An 18,676-nucleotide genomic window follows, 5' to 3' on the forward strand; every position below is an offset into this window, starting at 1 on the left:
TGTAGCCCCTCCAGCTTCCTCTGTTCAGCTTTAGAAAATGTCATTAGGAGGAACTTGGTCACCCATGGATTGGCTTCAGCTGGGCGTCGGTCCACCCAGAGAATCCAGGCCTTGGTTTGGCTCCAGCTGGGCCTTCCCCGGCTGCCACTTATTGACTTAAGTCCCAGTGATTCAGATCTTCATCAGGGTCGCCCCTGACAACGCATGGTGGGGGGAGGGGAGAGGGGAGCCGCCTCCTTCTAGACGCCAGCAGGGCCAGGCCCAGGCCAAGACCCCTCGGTTCCTGGTAGGTGTTTTGGGATCTTTGGCAATGAGGGGATGGGAAGATTTCATTTTTTCTGGAGGAAAGGCTTTTCCTAGAACTTTGCTAACTCCCGGGAAGGGTGTGTCTGTGCTGGGAGAGCAGTGTTAATGGTTGACTTGCTTTTCTCTGGGTTACTCTAAGGCCTGTGGCTTCCCAGGGAGAGGGGGCAGGGATCGGGGAAGGGAGGAGCACCCCTGCACCCCCTTGGCAGTTGCTACACTTTCCGGACCATCCTGTAGGCCGGCAGAGGTTAGGGGTGGATGGAGGAGGAGCAGCAGATGGGCCCAGAGCCAGGGGGAGAAAAGGGCCCCATTACTACAACTGAACAAACCAGAACTTTGTTAAATATTTTTTATTGCACGTGAAGGCACTGGAAGAGGGGCTAGACCGTGTCTAGTCTCCAGATGACTGAGAGACAGGACCAGGAAAACCAAGAGCTATGCAGGAGATGTAAGAGGTGTGGGTTTGATCCCTGGGTCTGGAAGATCTCCTGGAGAAGGAAGTGGCAATCCACTCCAGTGTTCTTGCCTGGGGAAATCCTATGGACAGAGGAGCCTGCGGGCTACAGTCCATGGGGTCGCAAAAGAGTCGGGTCATGACTGAGCACGCACGCATACAGTAATATTAAGTATTTTATGCAGATGAGCACTTTAAACATTTTAATGATTAGGTATTTATTTTCGTGTGCATTAGACCATGACTTTTTGTTTTAAAGTTCCCTTCTATTTATAGCAAATGATATGGTGTTCTGTTTGTGGTGGAGTTTGCTTTAAAAATAAACTTCAGTAAAAGAGTGAGTTGACTTAAAGGGAAATATTAAGTAAAGAGTAGTATGGATGGCAGGTGGCATGGGGATGCCTGAGGTTTGGGAACAGTGTGCTGGAGGAATTCAGAGGCTCAGAAAGGAAAGGGCTCCTGGAAGAGTCAGCTGGTGTCGGGGAGGGGTAGGATCTAGCAAGGTGGAGGTGGGAGAGGGTGTATCTTACTAGCAGGTGTGCAACTGTGTGTGTGCAAATCTTTTTTTTAATTTAATTTTTTAATTGGAGGACAGTTGCTTTATAGTGTTGTTAGTTTCTGCTGTACAGCAATGTGAATCCACTCAAAGTATACCTATATCCCCTCCCTCCTGAGCCTCCCTCTCACCCCCAGTGCGTGCACATCTTGGTACCCATTTTAGTTGCGACATATGGAGAAGGAAATGGCAACCCACTCCAGTATTCTTGCCTGAAAAATCCCATGGATAGAGGAGCCTGGCAGGCTACAGTCGAAAGGGCGGCAGAGCATCAGACACGACTGAGCTACTGAGCCCAGCGCAGGGCACATAAGTCCCGTAGGGACTGGAGTTTGGGCTTGGACTCTATTGTGGAGGATCTTGAATCCCAGGATATGGACTCCAGACTTGAGCAGTGCGAGCCATTGAAGGTGCTGGAGTGGGGGCAGCGGCTCATGACTGTCCTTAAAGGGACTCATTTATTTGTCATGGGTACCAGGACTGAGGCAGGATGACCAGTCAGGGGCCTAAGGGGAAAACGTGTAAGACGCCGACCTAGAGCCATGGCTGAGGACCAGAAGCTCAGCCACCAGCCCATCTCCTGCTGGCGCTGGCTGGCAGCTTAGAGACATTGGAGAGAGGCAGGTCTGGGTTGATGAGCCAACTCTGGGTCTCTTGAGAGTTCCTTGGACAGCAAGGAGATCCAGCCAGTCCATCCTAAAGGAAATCAGTCCTGACTATTCACTGGAAGGACTGATGCTGAGGCTGAAAGTCCAATACTTCGGCCACCTGATGCAAAGAACTGACTCATTTAAAAAGCCCCTGATGCTGGGAATGATTGAAGCCAGGAGAAGAAGGGGATGACAGAGGATGAGATGGATGGCATCACCGACTCAACTGGACATGAGTTTGAGTAAGCTCTGGGAGTTGGTGATGGACAGGGAGGCGTGCTGCGGTCCATGGGGTCGCAGAGTCGGACATGACTGAGCAACTGAACTGAACTGAGGGGAGGTGGTGGGAGCCGGGCAGGGGCATGGATCAGAAGTTGTGTGTGGAGGCCCAAAAGGGAGGTGCCTGTCTCCCCAAGCTGGGCCCAGTGGCCCATTCCTGGGATCTCCTGGCTGAGTGTGGAATGTTCTGGGGGAAGCGGGTGGGTCTGCTGCAGGAAGCTCCGCTCTGAGTCAGAGCACCGGTTCCTGCAGAAAGAGGAAGCACTCGGTTCCCTGCCCTGCAGTCTGGTCAGGACAGCCTGGCTAACAGACACGGGCTAAGGTTTCATTCATCAGCTGAGCCTGTGGTCATCAGGGTCACAGATTTTCATTGTTGTTGTTGTTTAATTGTTCCATTTGTTTTTTCTAGTTCAGAGAATAGCCCCAGGAGTTCAGAAGCAGGCTTGGTTTAAAAACGAGGTTTTGTTTTCTTCCCCTTTGAGGGCCATCTCTGGGCCAGGCACTCTGTCTAGAACTGTTACTCTGTTCACCCTGGACAAGACCTGCTAGGGAAAGAAAGTGTCATGACCTGCATTGTACAGAGGATGAAACAAGGGGTAGGAAGATGTGGCTACTCCCAAATTATACAGTAGGTTCAGTGCAGAGCCTGGTTCCAAACTCACACGCTGGGACTGTCAGTGGGAGTAAGACTGTCACCAGCTATATCACCTGGGAGAAGGAGCTTGCCGTCTGTGCTTCCGTCTGGCGTGGGGCCGCTCCCTGTAGTGTGCTGGGGTGCATCTGTAAAATGGGGGTGCTGGGTACCCCCACCGTGGCTTCAGGGAATGCATGAGTTATTATATAGCCAAGGTGCGTGTGAGTGTTCCCCGCTCTTAATGCTGTTGTGATATAAAACTAGAGTTGCAATTCTGAACATCAGTTTTATCGGGAGACATTTTGGGGCAGGGTATTACTTAGGGTTGGGGAGAAGCATTGTTTGTTCAATTAATTTTGACTGTGCCGAGTCTTTGTTGTGCTCGGGCTTCTCGTCGCAGAAGCTCCTCTGGTTGCGGAGCCTGGGCTCTAGAGTGAGGCTGGTTGCAGCTCTAGTTGCTGCTCTCGGGCTTAGTTGAGCCTCGGCTCGTGGGATCTTCCTGGACCAGGGGTCGAACCCGTGTCCCCTGCCTCAACAGGTGGATTCTGAACCACAGGAATACTAGGGAAGTCCAGAAGGGTTGTTTTAATTTTAAAAGAATTAATTCACATGGTGTAAAATGGGAAATCTTGAACTTGGAGACCCTGCCTTTGGCCTTTTCTGGCTGCACTCCCCTTTCCTAGATGCAGGGGGAGGTGCATGTAAGGAGGAGGGGAATCTGTGTTCGCTTTCCACTGTTATTAGCCTCACTTAAAGGAAATGGCAACCCACTCCAGTGTTCTTGCCTAGAGAATCCCAAGGACGGGGGAGCCTGGTGGGCTGCCCTCTATGGGGTCACGCAGAGTCGGACATGACTAAAGCGACTTAGCAGCAGCAGCAGCAGGTGAAAGCCTGAGAAAAAGCTGGGCTTCCTTGGTGGCTCAGGCTGTAAAGGGTCTGCCTACAAAGCAGGAAACACAGGTTTGATCCCTGGGTTGGGAAGATCCCCTGGAGAAGGGAATGGCAACTCACTCCAGTATTCTTGCCTAGAAAATCCCATGGACAGAGGAACCTGGTGGGCTACAGTCCATGAGGTCACAAAGAGTCAGACACAACTGGGCATCTAAGCACACACCTGGCTGTTTTCACAACTTCCCAGGAAGCCCCAGGTCTCTGATCTCAACCTGCCATAGATTATTGCCCAGGAGCTGTGTCCTAATTGCCTATGAAGCCCCAAACACAGGGTGCAATGCGTTGGCCGGGAATCAAACCTGGGCCTCCCGAGTGGCAGGGGAGAATTCTACCACTGAACCACCAATACACGCATGATAGAAGGCAATGGCACCCTACTCCAGTACTCTTGCCTGGAAAATCCCATGGACAGAGGAGCCTGGTAGGCTGCAGTCCATCAGGTCACTAAGAGTCGGACACGACTGAGTGACTTCACTTTGACTTTTCACTTTCATGCATTGGAGAAGGAAATGGCAACCCACTCCAGTGTTCTTGCCTGGAGAATCCCAGGGACGGAGGAGCCTGGTGGGCTGCTGTCTATGGGTTCACACAGAGTTGGACACGACTGAAGTGACTTAGCAGCAGTGATACATTATTGTAAACTAAAGCCCATGGTTTGCTTTAGGGGGTCACTCTTGGTGCACATTCTATGACTTATGACAAATGTATATAATGACATGTGTCCACCGTGACCATATCATCACAGAATTACAGTTTTGCAGTCCTAAAAATCCCATGTCCCCCCATTCATCCTTCCCTTGCTCCCCTGAACTTCTGATCTCTTTACTGCTACTGTAGTTTTTCTTTTTCAGAACATCATACCTTTCAGATTGGCTTCTTTCATTTAGCAATATGCCCTTAAGCTTCCTCCATGTCTTTTCGTTGCTTGGTAGCTTTTTAATTTTTCTATTTATTAAATTTTTTTCACTTTTGTTGCTGAGTTTTATTCCATTGTCTGGACATAGCACAGTTTATTTATCCATTCACCTACTGAAGGACATCTTGGTTGCTTTCATGTTTTGGCAATAATGAATAAATCTGGTATAAACCTCAGTATGCCATATTTGTATGTGTGTAGATGTAGGTCTCCAATTCTTTGGGTAAACCCCAAGGAGTGTAACTGTTGGATCATATAATAAGAGTACGTTTAGTTTTATAAGATACTGCTTTTTAGTGGCCGGACCATTTTGCATGGATGAGAGTGCCTATTGTCCAGCATCCTTGTCAGCATCTGGTGTTGTCAGTGTGCTGAATTTTGGCCATTTAATAGGTGTGCAGTGGTATTGCGTTATCTTAATTTGCAGTTGCTCAATGACATATCACATAGATATGGCTTATTTGCCATCTTGCATATCTTCCTCGGTGAGGTATCTGTTTAGGTTTCTTGCCTATTTTTAACTGGGTTGTTTGCCTTCTTATTTCTTTTCAATATTGTTTTCCCTATTTAGAATATTATTCATTGTCTCTACTTACTTGAAAGGATAATGAAAGATTGTGTGTGTGGGTGAGGGTGACTGGCATAGGAAGGTGAAAGTGTTAGTCACTCAGTCATATCCGATTCTTTGCAACCCCATGGGTTGTTGCCTGCCAGGCTCTTCTGTCCCTGGGATTTCTCAGGCAAGAATACAGAAGTGGGTTGCCATTTCCTTCTCCAGGGGAACTTCCTAATCCAGGGATTGAACCCAGGTCTCCTGAATTGCCAGCAGATTCTTCATTGTCTTAAGGCCCCCAAACGCACATACTTCTGTTAAGTGCTGAGAACTTGGAATATCCTTGAGATCAAGAAATTGAGCTTGGAGTTCAAATCCTGCACGCTGTCACTTACATGCTGTGTGACTTTGGGTACATCATGTACCTCCCTGAGCCTCAGTTTGCTCACCTGTAAAATGGAGATGTTAAAACCTGCTGTGAAAAATAGAGAAGATGATTCTATAAAGTACTTGGCACCCAGCTGGAGAAATAGTAAATGCTCAATTAGTGGTGGGTCTTCTCATAGATGATGAGCAGAAATACCTTTTGCTTTTCCTGTGTGACATTTTGGCTTTCCCTTGTGTCCTCATTTTTGAGACCTCAGAACCCACTAGAATTCCCCTTGCACTTACAGGGAACAGTTGGAATGGGGGGAGCCAGCCATGTCCCGCAGGTACCCGCTTCTCACCCCAGCCCTTCTCCTCCTCTCCCTTCCTGGGTGGGAGCCCCAGACTCATCCTGCTCACCTTTCTTGGTCACTCCTTCCACCCGCCATGCCCCCTGGGCTCCTGTTTCTCCAGCCTGGCTATATATGTCGGCACCCCAGCTACTCCCTGTTCTGACTTCTCTGAGGATGGATTCTAGGCCTGTTTTTTTTTTTTTTTTTTTTTTTTTTAGGGAGATCCTGCTGGTGGTAGTGAGGAAAAGGCAGAGAGGCAGGAAAGTGACCAGGTTGGTGGGGTCCTCCCAACAGTGACTCTAGACTGGCCCACTCCTGGCTCCTTTAGAGATGGGCCCTGGGATCGGTTTCTGAGGCCGCCTCACCAACATGGGCCCTACCCTTCTCAGGAAAGCCACATGCCCTTTCCCCTCTTGCTGGCTTCTCTTCCCTGTTGATATACACTTTGCTCACCAGGCATCTGCCCTGCCCAGAAAGGATCTCCTCTGGGTGTTTCCTGCAGTACTGAATGAAAGGGCCAGAAACCATCCACATACACGCAGGCTACTGGGAGACAGGGCCATGCTTCTAAGGTTCTTTGTAGAGCAGTCAGGTAGGCACCAGGACTGACCACAAGCAGAGGACGAGTTCTGCAAAACTGCTCCCTCCCACTGGGGAAGCCGCAGTTCAGCGTGTATGCTCATAGAGGGGAGTAGTAATAGAATATTATTATAATATATTATTCTATTAGTAACTGACCTCCTGGGCCATTGAGAGAGTAAAACGAATTAATACGTGTCAAATGCTCAGAGCAGAACTCTAACATTCAGGGTTAAACAAGGGTGTCGGCTGATATTGCCATCATCTGCTCAGACCCTTTCTCCAAGGCGCCCCCCTCTCACTCCCCTTACCCATCTCATAGCTACTACCTGCTTCAGTTCCCTCAGGGGAGCTTAGGGGATTGAAGGGACATTTTGGAATGTCCTTAACCCTAAGGAATGTCCTGTTTATTCAGTTCAATACAGCAGCATTCATTGATGCTTCCTACCTGTGCTCTTCTGGGTATTGGGAATTTCAGGTGAATAATACTGATGGTGGTAGCTGGTGATGGTGATAGTGATGGTGGTGATGGTGATGGTGGTGATAATGGTGGTGGTGGTGGTGATGGTGGTGATGATGACCGTGGTGGTGGTGGTGATGGTGGTGATGGTGCTGGTGATGGTGGTGATGATGGTGGTGATGATAACTGTGATGATAGTGATGGTGCTGGTGATGATGACGGTGGTGGCAGCTGCCCTTCACTGAGACTGCACAGTATTTTGGGTCCTATCTATGTGTGTTACCTGTACCATTTAAATCGGAGTTTTTCAAATTGGCGCTTTGACATTTTTGGTGGGCAAATTTTATGTTGTTGCAGGGTAGGGTACTCTGCTGTGCCTTGTAAGGTGTTTAGCAGCATCCTGACCTCTCCCCACTATCCATCTGGCCCCTGGGTACCTCCTGGGGGAACAAAATCACCCTGATTCAGAACCACTGATCTAATTTACTCTTCCCCACAGGCCAGGAGGCAGCTACTCATTTTACCAATGAGGCAACTAAGGCCTAGAGAGATGAAGGAAGCTGCCAAGGTCACTGAGCTAATAATTCACACAGAGCCAGAAGGCAGATCCCAGATACCTGCCCCAAAGAACAGACTCGGAAGGAGTCTGCCCTTTATGTTTTGGCAGAAGAAGAGAATTCATCAGCCATTGGCCGGGCCGCCTGGGGTGCGTGACCAGGTTGGGGCCTGCTCGGCCAGCCCGGGTGCCCATTGCCAGATGCATTTGAAGCTAATAAACCCTGTGGCTGCTGCCCCCTTTCTGACTTGGTTTGAAACCAAAGACTGAATGTATTTATGTGGAGACTATCTGCAGGCCCCTGGCCTTGGCCACGACACTGCTTCTCCTTCCTCCAGACAGAGCCCTGTTGCCTGCAGACACCCGTGGGGAGAAAGAACAGGCGTGGGTGTATTTTTCTGCAGAGGGGCCTCCTAGGTGCATTCTCCCACTGAGGGTGTGAATCTGGTTTGCAGTGTACAGGCCCCAAATATTCTTTTGTAATTTTACTTTTATTTAATCACAGTTTATCATGAAAAATTAAAAATATATAGCAAAGTTGAAAGAAGTTTGTGGTGTCCACCTGTATGCCCACTGCTTTAGATTCTACTATTAATATTTTACTGCACTTGATTCCCTTGTGCAGACCCCAGGTCAGCGTCATCTTTGGCTGGTGGGTATATGAACACACTGTAAATTCTCCCTGAGGAGAATACACTGATAACATAAATAGTGGTGATAAGACAAAATGCTCGCTAGGTTAACAGGGGAGGTCAAGTGTCATGGATGACTCAACTCACTGTTAAAGCAAAACTACAACTATACTCCAATAAAAATTAATTTTTAAAAAGATAAAATGTTTAAAAATGAATAAAGCAAAAGTAATGAAAACAAGGCACTAAGTAGATTGGAAAGTTATTTAGTTAAAAATGTCATTTAGTATTTAGTCCATGCCATCTTAAGGTATAGAAATAATACAGGTTCAACAGTTTCATTCCTTTTTATTTTTTATTTTTGGCTGTGATCTGGAGCATGCAGGCTCTTAGTTCCCTGACCAGGGATTGAACCCAGGCCTTCAGCAGTAAAAGTGCTGAGTCCTAACCACTGGGCCACCGGGAAGTCCCCAAGTGCCATAGTTTCAAGCAATAGAAGCCATACAAACTGCCTGACACAGAGAAGGCCACAGGTGTGAAATTCTAGATTATGTCTTCTCTTCCTTTTGCGGAGTCATCCTTTGTCTCAGAAATAAGAAAGACCTTGGCAGACATCTAACCCCTTCCTCCATAACTCCTGCTCCCTCCAGCCCACATCTCATACGGGGAAGTGGGGGCCCCCACAGTCACCCCTTGAGTCCCTTCTCACCTTCCCCGGTGGGCTTTGGGCTGGGAGGGGGTGTGGGTACCATCCTCTGAGGCCAGAGCATGTCACATGTCCCTTGGCATATATGATTCTGAATAACAGATACCTTTAATCAAGCTCGTTTTTATTTTATACATCTGGCCACGCGGGATGTGGGATCCTAGTTCCCTGACCAGGAATTGAACCCATGTCCCCTACATTGGAAGCACATATTTTTTAATCACTGGACCACCAGGTAAGTCCTGAACTTGTTGTTTTATAATTGTGAAAAAAATTAAAGCTTTTTATTTTGAAATTATTTAGGTTTCCATAAATGTCGAAAGAATGGTTCACAGAGTTCCTGCCTACCCCTCACCCTGCTTGCCTTGTTAATATCTCATATAACAATGTAACTGCTCCTCAGTTTGTTTTTTTAAATATTTTTTTTATATATTTGCTGTACTGGGTCTTAGTTGTAACATGTGGAATCTAGTTCCCTGACCAGGGATCAAACCCAGGCCCCCTGCATTGGGAGCATGGAGTCTTAGCCACTGGACCACCTGGGAAGTCCTCTGTTTTTCCTTATCATTTATGACCTTCACATTTCAGAAGAGTTCTGGTCAGTTGTTATATAGAGCATCTCTCCATGAGTGAACTGAACTGAACTGATATTTTCTCATGTTTACTTTGCAGTTATGTGTTTTGGGCAGGAATACCACCAAAATGATGATGTATCTTTCTCAGTACATGGTATCAGGAGGGCCTTGATGTCCCTATGTCTTATCACTGGTGATATTAGTCTTGATGACTTGGATAAGGTAGTATCTGCAAGGTGTCTCTCCTGTAAAGTTACTATTTTTTTAACTTTGTAATTTTAGTATCTGTCCATGAATCTGGCCTGCAACAGTTATTACTGGGGTGCTTTAATGCTGATTCTTCTGTTTCCTTCGTTCCTTCTGTACCAGGCAGACCGCACATATATTTCAGGTTCAGTTCCAGACCACCGGGATAAAGCAAATGTCAAAGCGAGTCACACATTTTTTGGTTTCCCAGTGCTTATAAAAGTTATGTTCACATAATACTATAGCTATTAAGTGTGCAATAGCATTGTGTCTAAAAAACAATGTAACAACCTGAGTAAAGTCAAGCCACTCACTTGTGTCCGACTCTTTGTGACCCCGTGGACTGTAGCCCACCAGGCTCCTGTGTCCGCGGAATTCTCCAGGCAAGAATACTGGAGTGTGTTGCCATTCTCTTCCCCAGGGGATCTTCCTAACCCAGGGAATGAACCCAGGTCTCCTGCATTGCAGGCAGACTCTTTACTGTCTGAGCTACTAGGGAAGCCCATGACAACATAGATGCCTTAAATAAAAAATACTCTATTGCTGAAAGATGCAAACTGTCATCTGAGCCTTCAGTAAGTTGTAATCTTTTTGCAAAAATAACATCAAAGACCACTGATTGTAGACCAGGTAGCAATGATGAAAGTAATGAACATTTTGAAATAGTGCAAGAATCACCAAAATGTAACACCAAAATGTAACAGTCTCAATAAGTGAGCAGATGCTGTTAGAAAAATGACCCCAGTAGAGGCTCAGTGCAAGTTTGCCACAAACCTTCAATTTGCTAAAAAACACAATTATCTGCAAAGCACAATTAAATGTGGTATGCCTGTATTTATTAACCGGTACCAGAAGGCAATGGCACCCCACTCCAGTACTCTTGCCTGGAAAATCCCATGGACAGAGGAGCCTGGTGGGCTGCAGTCCGTGGGGTCGCGAAGAGTTGGACATGAATGAGCGACTTCACTTTCACTTTTCACTCTCATGCATTGGAGAAGGAAATGGCAACCCACTCCAGTGTTCTTGCCTGGAGAATCCCAGGGACAGAGGAGCCTGGTGGGCTGCCGTCTCTGGGGTTGCACAGAGTCGGACACGACTGAAGCGACTTAGCAGCAGCAGCAGTAGTAGTAGCCCTTCTGTAAGAGAGAATTGTCCACCTCCCCTACTAATTTGTGTATTCAGTTTTTATATCATATTTATTTTATGGGTTATAATCCAGTACTGTTGTTATTTTTGTTGTTGGAAAAAGTGTTCCAGCTTTTGGGACTTCCCTGGCAGTCCAGTGGTTAAGACTTGGCCTTCCAATTCAGAGGGTGTGGGTTCAGTCCCTGGTTGGGAGCTAAGATCCCACATGCCTCTGGCCAAAAAACAAATCATAAAACAGAAGCAATATTGTAACAAATTTAATAAAGACTTTAAAAACAGTCCACATTAAAAAAAAATCTTAAAAAAAACAAAAACAGTTCCAGCTTTAGCCGTTGAGAGTTCATTATGGAAGTTTTACTGTGAAAGTTTTCAACGCTTACAGAAAAGCTGGACAAACAGGACAGAGAAACCTCTCCACTTAGATTCAGTCATTCTTAGCATTTGACCATGTTTGCTTTCTCTCTCTTTCTCTTCCCTGCCCCTCTCCCACAGTGTTTTCACAAATGCACCATCTGTTGTTTTCATATTGAGGTTAATTTGTAGTTAATCTGTCCCCAGGCCATCAGGGGGTGACGGTAAAATGTAAGTGGCCAGTTCGTTGTCCCCTGGAGACTGTGTACCTGGTTGCCCTGTCCAGACCCCCCAGTTTGTGCTTCACTGTACTCCATGCTTTGTTTTGTAACAGCTTTATTGAGATGTAATTCATATACCATAGAGGTCACCCATAAAAAGTATACAATTCTGTGGGGTTTGGTATATTCACAGATATAAGCAGCTGTCACCACAGCCAGTTTTAGAACATTTCCATCTCCCCAAAGAGAGACCCATATCCTTTAGCTATTATTACCTGTCTTCCTCCCCCATAAGCTCTAGGCAGCTATTATTATTATTATGGCTGTGCCACACAGCATGTGAGATCTTAGTTCCCCAACCAGGGATTGAACCCACGCCCCCTGCAGTGGAAGGGCAGAGTCTTAACTACTGGACCACTGAGGAAACACCAGCCCTAGACAACCACTAAGTCCATTTAGAGTCTCTATAGATGGGTCTATTCTGGACATTTCACATAAAAGGAGTCCTGTGCTATGCTATCTTTTGTGGCCTGGCTTCTTTTAACACGATGTTTTCAAGGCTCATCCATGTTGTTGCATGAATCACACTTTGTTCTTTTTTATGGCCAGAAAGTTATGACCAACCTAGACAGCATTTTAAAAAGCAGAGATATTACTTTGCCAACAAAGGTCCATCTAGTCAAGGCTATGGTTTTTCCTGTGGTCATGTATGGATGTGAGAGTTGGACTGTGAAGAAAGCTGAGCGCCAAAGAATTGATGCTTTTGAACTGTGGTGTTGGAAAAGACTCTTGAGAGTCCCTTGGACTGCAAGGAGATCCAACCAGTCCATCCTAAAGGAGACCAGTCCTGGGATTTCTTTGGAGGGAATGATGCTAAAGCTGAAACTCCAATACTTTGGCCACCTCATGCGAAGAGTTGACTCGTTGGAAAAGACCCTGATTCTGGGAGGGATTGGGGGCAGGAGGAGAAGGGGATGACAGAGGATGAGATGGCTGGATGGCATCACCAACTCGATGCACATGAGTTTGGGTGAACTCTGGGAGTTGGTGATGGACAGGGAGGCCTGGCGTGCTGCAATTCATGGGGTCGCAAAGAGTCGGACACAACTGAGCAACTGAACTGAATAGTCCACTGTTGGTTACACCACATATCGTTTACCAGTTGATGGACATTTGGGTGGTTTCTACCTGTTAGCTGATGTGAATAGATCTTCTCTGAAGAAGATCTACTGTTTTTGCTTCGAAATGTATTTTCAGTTCTTTTGGATTAGGATTGTGATTCTGTATTTATTTTTTTTGAGGAACTACTGAATTGTTTTCCACTATGGTGGCACCATTTTACATTTGTGCCAGCAGTGAATGCGGGTTCCTATTTCTCTGCATCCTTGCTAACACACATTAATTTCTGTCCTTAAAATGATAGCCGTCCTAATGGGCGTGAAGAGGCACCTCACTGTGGTTTGGGCTTGCCTGTCTCTGATGGCTGGTAACGTGGAGTGTCTTTCCATGGGCTTTTTGGCGTGTGCGCTTCTCCTTTTGAGAAATGTCTGTTCAAATCCTTTGTCGCTGCTGTTCAGTCACTAAGTCGTGTTCAACACTTTTCAACCCCGTGGACAGAGCCAGCCAGGCTCCTTCATCCATGGTGTTTCCCAGGCAAGAGTGCTGGAGAGGGTTGCCATTTCCTTCTCCAGGGGATCTCTCTGGACCAGGGATCAAATCCATATCTGCAGCACTGGCAGGCAGATTCCTTACTGTTGAGCCACCAGGGAGGCCCCATTCAAGTCTTTTACCCATTTATTAGTTGAGTTGTCTTTTTGTTGTTGAGTCAGAGGCGTTCTTTATCTGTTCTGGATACTAGACCCTTATCAGATATGTGATATGCAAATATCTTTTTCCATTCTGTGACTTACCTTTTCACCTTCTTTTTTAACATTTTATGAATCATTTATGTATATATTTCACTGTAAATGGACATTTGCAACCATTTCGTGTTTGCCTGCAGTAAGACAATTTAACAATAAATGTACCTATCTTTTGTTGTACAAGTGAACCCATTTTTGAGGGAGAAGATAGTTCCAAGACCAGGGTGGGAGCTTTTTTAGCATCCTTGCCTTCCAAAATTACATAGTCACATGTTCAGCTTTAAAGATTTGCACCTATAAGAATAAGATGGCTTGTGCTTGTGGGCCTGGGTCGCAAGGTACAGGCATTGAAGCCACCCATTTTATTCAAAATCTTGAAGGCAGTGTTTATTAATAGACATTTTTTCTTTTTCTCTCAAACACCCAAGGTAGACCTGAGCCATAAAAATCAGGGAGGTTATACATGGAAAGCAATAGTAATTCTGCTGTTTATGAAATTTAATAAAAGGTTTATATGGTAAGCATTTGTTCTTTTAATATTTTTTCTACAAATATACCATGAAAATATTGCATTTGGGATTAGGGTTAGTTCTTTGGCGCACAGAGTTTTTTAATGTCAGTAACGTCCCCTTTATTTATTTATTTTCTTTTGTTGGTTATGCTTTTGGTATGAAGTGATGTCTCACTGTGGTTTGGGTTTGCATTCTTTTATGTTTATTTATTTGTCCTGGGTCTTAGCTGTAGCACACAGGATCTTCAATCTTTGTTGCAGCATGTGGGATATCTAGTGTGGATGTCGGATCTAGTTCCCTGGTCAGGGATCAAACCCAGGCCCTCTGTATTGGGAGCGTGGAGTCTTGGCCCTTGAACCACCACAGAAGTCCCTGGATTTACATTCTAATATCTAAGAAACCACTGCCAAATCTAAGGTCGCGAAGTTTTGCCCGTCTATTATCTTCTCAGTGCTTTAAAACTTTCAGCTCTTGCATTTAGGTCTTTGATGCATTTAGAGTAACATTTTTAAATGGTATGATGTAATGGTCCACCTTCATTCTTTTGCATGTGACTGTTCCGTTGTCATCACAGTTTACTGAAAAGACTCTTCTGCCCCCATTGAGTGGTCTTGACACTCCTGTCAAATAATCAGTTGATCACAGATGTATGGGTTTATTTGTGGACTCTCAGTTCTATTCTGGCACACGTGCTTTGAGTGTCATCTGGGCACAAGGTCTGTCCTGCTCTTGGGGAGTGTTTTGTACAGTAGGAGAGGTCAGAAGCTTTCACAAGCCACCAGAAACTGGGAAGTGCTGGGAAGAGGTAAAAAATGTGGAGATGCCAAGGAGGGAATCAGTGCTTCAGGCTAGGGCAATAGATGTGGATTGGGGAGCAGCAGGGGGCTGTTTGGAGGAGGCCTGGGCTTAAGCATCTAACAGGGTATGATGCCAAGTGTTTCTGTTTGTCTGGAGACAGACTTGGCAAGGTGGCATAGAGCCTATAGATGGCCTGGCACTCCCAAATGGGGACAATAGGCTTGATTTGCAAGTGTCTGAGGAGAGCCGGGCTTTTGCAGGGCCCCTCTGGTGGCAGGGTAGGCTGAGTCAGTGAGCCAGGAGTCAGGGGAACCACTTAGGATCCTAGGATGACTGAGGTCTGGGTGAGCTCCTGGGTCAGGCAGTGGAATTGGTAGAGAACAAGGGGTCCTGTCTGAGACCTGTGGCTTCATGTCACTCTGCCCTGTGGGTATAGGCGGGGCATAGCAGCCCTGGCGACCCTGCTGCCCATTTCCTGGGCCTCACACCTCTAGTCCCAGCTGCTGGCTGCCTGCTCCAGGAAATTCACACCAGCCTGCCTCCTCTGCAGTACCTGCAGCCCTGCTCCAGGTAACCCCGAGCTTTCTCCTGTTTGGCCAATTCCTACAGGTCTCAATTTCCATGAACTCCTAGCACACTCCTAAGGGCTGAGAGCACAGAAGAGGCTTGGAGAGTGTGCCCTGCCTTATTGCCTTCATTAGGTGCCACGTGCTGCAGCTGGGACTCCTTGGAGGCAGAGAGGGTGACAAAGTGTCAGGGGCCAGCTGCATGGCCTTGAGCGAGTGGCTGCACCTTTCAATCATCAGTCAAACCTCTTCTCTGAAAGTGGATGATGACATGCCATCCCTTTGGGACTGTGATGAGTTTCACTTGGCCAGCCTGTGGCCAGCACCTGGCAAGTGGGCAGCGCCCCGTGCGGTCCTATGCTTTCCCTCCCAGTTTGGTAGCTCAGGGCCAGACTGAACACGAGCAGGGACATTTTGACTTGTGGGCTCCTCGTTAAAACCTCCAAAACTACTGGCAAAATGTCGGCGCTTCTGTTTGATCTTTTCCCTGCTCATCTTCTCTGAGCCTAGCCACCTGCTGGGGGTGGTCCCCTTTCTCACTCTCAGATGCCCACCCGCTACCTTGCTTGAGTCTTCAGCAGTCATTGCCAGGGTCTTTCGTGATGGACACCCCCCTTCTTTGCGGTCTTAGCCTGCAGCAGGGGGACTAAGGAGTGTGCAGAGAGGTTAACAGCTGGCACCTGGGCAGCGCGTACTTAACCTTGGAGCTGGGGCAGGGAGCAACTATTTGTGTTTCCATGAACAAGAGGGGACAGCTGGCTACAGATAGCAGCTGGGTTGGCGGGGGTTGCCTTGGCTGCTGGCTTTAAGCAAACAGCCAGGGCCAGGGTCCCTTCCCCAGCTCTGGGAAAGAGGGCGGAAGAAGACTGAAGGACCTGGTGGAGCCCTGAGGAGAGTCGCCTGAGAGCTGGGGTCCTGGCAGGGCTGTCAGAGGCCGCTGCTCCTGGGACCTGAGTGCACAGAGGACCACCCTGTCGGCACACCTGAGGCTGGGGTGAGAAGGGGTGGGCCTCTTCCTTCCAGAGGCGTCTCTGCCTCGTGGAGAGGTTTCTCTTGGGCTCTTCCAACAAGCACCTTTGGGTGTGAGCTGAAATCAGATTTCCTTTGCAGAAATTCTGTTTGCCTGAGATTTTCCACACAAATTGAATAGATGGAAGCAGGCTTGTTTTTCTGCATTACGAAACGAATAGCATTTACACTCCTCCCCATGCACCCCAAGCCAGGTGCCTGGTAACACCTGGGACAGACAACTTGGGCATTTTCTGAGCAGAGTCCCCCGAGCCACAGACAGCTGCTTACCCTGAAGGCTTGATTTTATCCTGGTAACCTTTGAGCTAAGTTTCCATTTCATCTGCTGTTCTTTGCTTTTTGTGCCATTGATTTCTTTTTTGACCATCTGGTGAATCCTATGGAATGTTTCTCAAAATAACGGCTCTCAGTGCACGAACGGTGTTACAGAAGAAGCCAGTTGTATTGACATTATTATCAGAATATATATATTTTTAACAAAACAAGGTTCTCATATAGTAACTTATGTGCTTCTTTTTTTGAATCATTAAGTAAACAACCTTGTTGTTGTTTAGTTACTAAGTCACGTCTGACTCTTTGCAACCCCATGGACTGTAGCCTGCCAGGCTCCTCTGTCCGTGGCATTTCCCAGGGAAGAATACTGGAGTGGGTTGCCACTCTTTTCTGCAAGTAAACAGCCTTGCCATAGGTCTAGTAACTATTGTAATTTTTTAAATCACCACAACATATGATATTTTTATTTGCTTTTATTAATTGCTAAATCTGTCAGGAGATGGCACGATTATCAAAAGAACTGGTAACAATATTTTTTTATTTGAAATACCTTTCTTTTATTGAGAAAATTTCAACCAATAAGAAGCCGGTTTTCTTACCTCAAGTTAATTATTTTCTAATTCCGGTTATTAAATGTTAAAAAAATATTCATGTCAATTTCAGGATCATAAACATTTAGCTTTTACATATTAGTCTATTGTCTCTAGTATAGTGTACATCTGAATGTAATAACTATCATAATTTTAAAATAGTGATGAGCATGAATAACACTGAGGTATCTGCAGGTCTGTACTGTGATATGAAAATATCTGTGATTCTGCTGATGACCAAGACCCTGGAACTTTCCATATGACTGTGGTGTGTTGCCTGTATTCATGATGAATAGGTCATTTCAGTTACAGGTTAGTGAAAATACAGTTTGTTCCCATCCAAGTTCACTGGTCCCCTGTTAAGAACTCCCAAGACAAGCAGTGACCCAAGGAGATTGTTTTCCCAAATCCACTTTTCGCAGCAACCATGACAACCCCCGGGGCTTCCCAGGTGGCGCTAGTGGTAGAGAACCCATGTGCCAGTGCAGGGGACGTAAGAGACGTGGGCCGGTCCCTGGGTTGGGAAGATCCCCTGGAGGAGGACATAGCAACCCACTCCAGTATTCTTGCCTGGAGAATCCCATGGACGGAGGAGCCTGGCGGGCTATAGTCCATCGGTTCACAAACAGTCGGACATGACTGGGGACTTAGCATGCACCCAGGCACACACATGATAACCCCCTGTCTTAGATGTATTAATAGATCCCTCTCCCAGTCCTGAGCACCCCAGGACCTCCAGGGTGGGGGGTAAAGGCTATTTTGAATATCTGTATATTCACAGGGTCCACTATCTCTGCTATCCCCACTCTCAAAGTAGGACTCTGGCCTTTCTCTTCCCTAAGTATCATGGGTTGAATTGTGTCCCCAGGGGTACATATTGAGGAACTTCCCTGAGGGTCCAGTGATTGAGAATTTGAGCTCCAATGCAGGGGGTACAGGTCTGATCCCAAGTCAGGGAATTAGGATTCCACATGCTGCAGGGCAGCCAAGCCCTTGTGCCGCACCTACTGAGCCTGTGAACCCTGGACCCCATTTGCCGCAACTAGAGAGAGGCCTGTGTGCCACAACCAAAACCCGATGCAGCCAAATGAATAAATAATTTTTTAAAAGGGGGCATGAAGAAGTCCTAACGCTCAGAACCTCAGAATGTGAATTAATTTGAAAATGGGGCATTGCTGATGTAATTAATTAAGATAAGGTCATATTGGAATCTCCTGTGGTCTTTTTCGGAGAAGGCGATGGCACCCCACTCCAGTACTCTTGCCTGGAAAATCCCATGGACGGAGGAGCCAGGTAGGCTGTAGTCCATGGGGTTGCAAAGAGTCAGACATGACTGAGTGACTTCACTTTCACTTTTCACTTTCATGCATTGGAGAAGGAAATGGCAACCCACTCCAGTGTTCTTGCCTGGAGAATCCCAGGGGCGGGGGAGCCTGGTGGGCTGCCGTCTATGGGGTCGCACAGGGTCGGACACAACTGAAGCGACTTAGCAGCAGCATGGTCTTTTTATTTTTTGGCCTTGCTACACGGCTTATGAGGTTTTAGTTCCCTGACCA

General features: G+C 46.8%; 1 protein-coding gene across 5 annotated transcripts in view; it reads left to right on the forward strand.

Moving 5' to 3' along the window:
- The window catches only part of RPH3AL (rabphilin 3A like (without C2 domains)), a 137,529-nt gene that overhangs the window by 21,330 nt on the left and 97,523 nt on the right, over positions 1 to 18,676 (forward strand). Inside the window, exon 1 of one of the 5 annotated variants that reach the window (XM_052657273.1) lies at positions 156 to 286. The exons of 3 other annotated variants lie outside the window; for them this stretch is intronic. The gene's annotated coding sequence lies outside the window, so the exon portion shown is untranslated. Of the gene's footprint in view, positions 1 to 155; positions 287 to 17,383; positions 17,433 to 18,676 lie in introns of those variants that run through there. One more of the 5 variants, XM_052657276.1, reaches the window with a different exon arrangement.

Source organism: Budorcas taxicolor, chromosome 19 (assembly GCF_023091745.1).
Source record: "Budorcas taxicolor isolate Tak-1 chromosome 19, Takin1.1, whole genome shotgun sequence".
In the NCBI taxonomy this organism is placed as follows: domain Eukaryota; kingdom Metazoa; phylum Chordata; class Mammalia; order Artiodactyla; family Bovidae; genus Budorcas; species Budorcas taxicolor.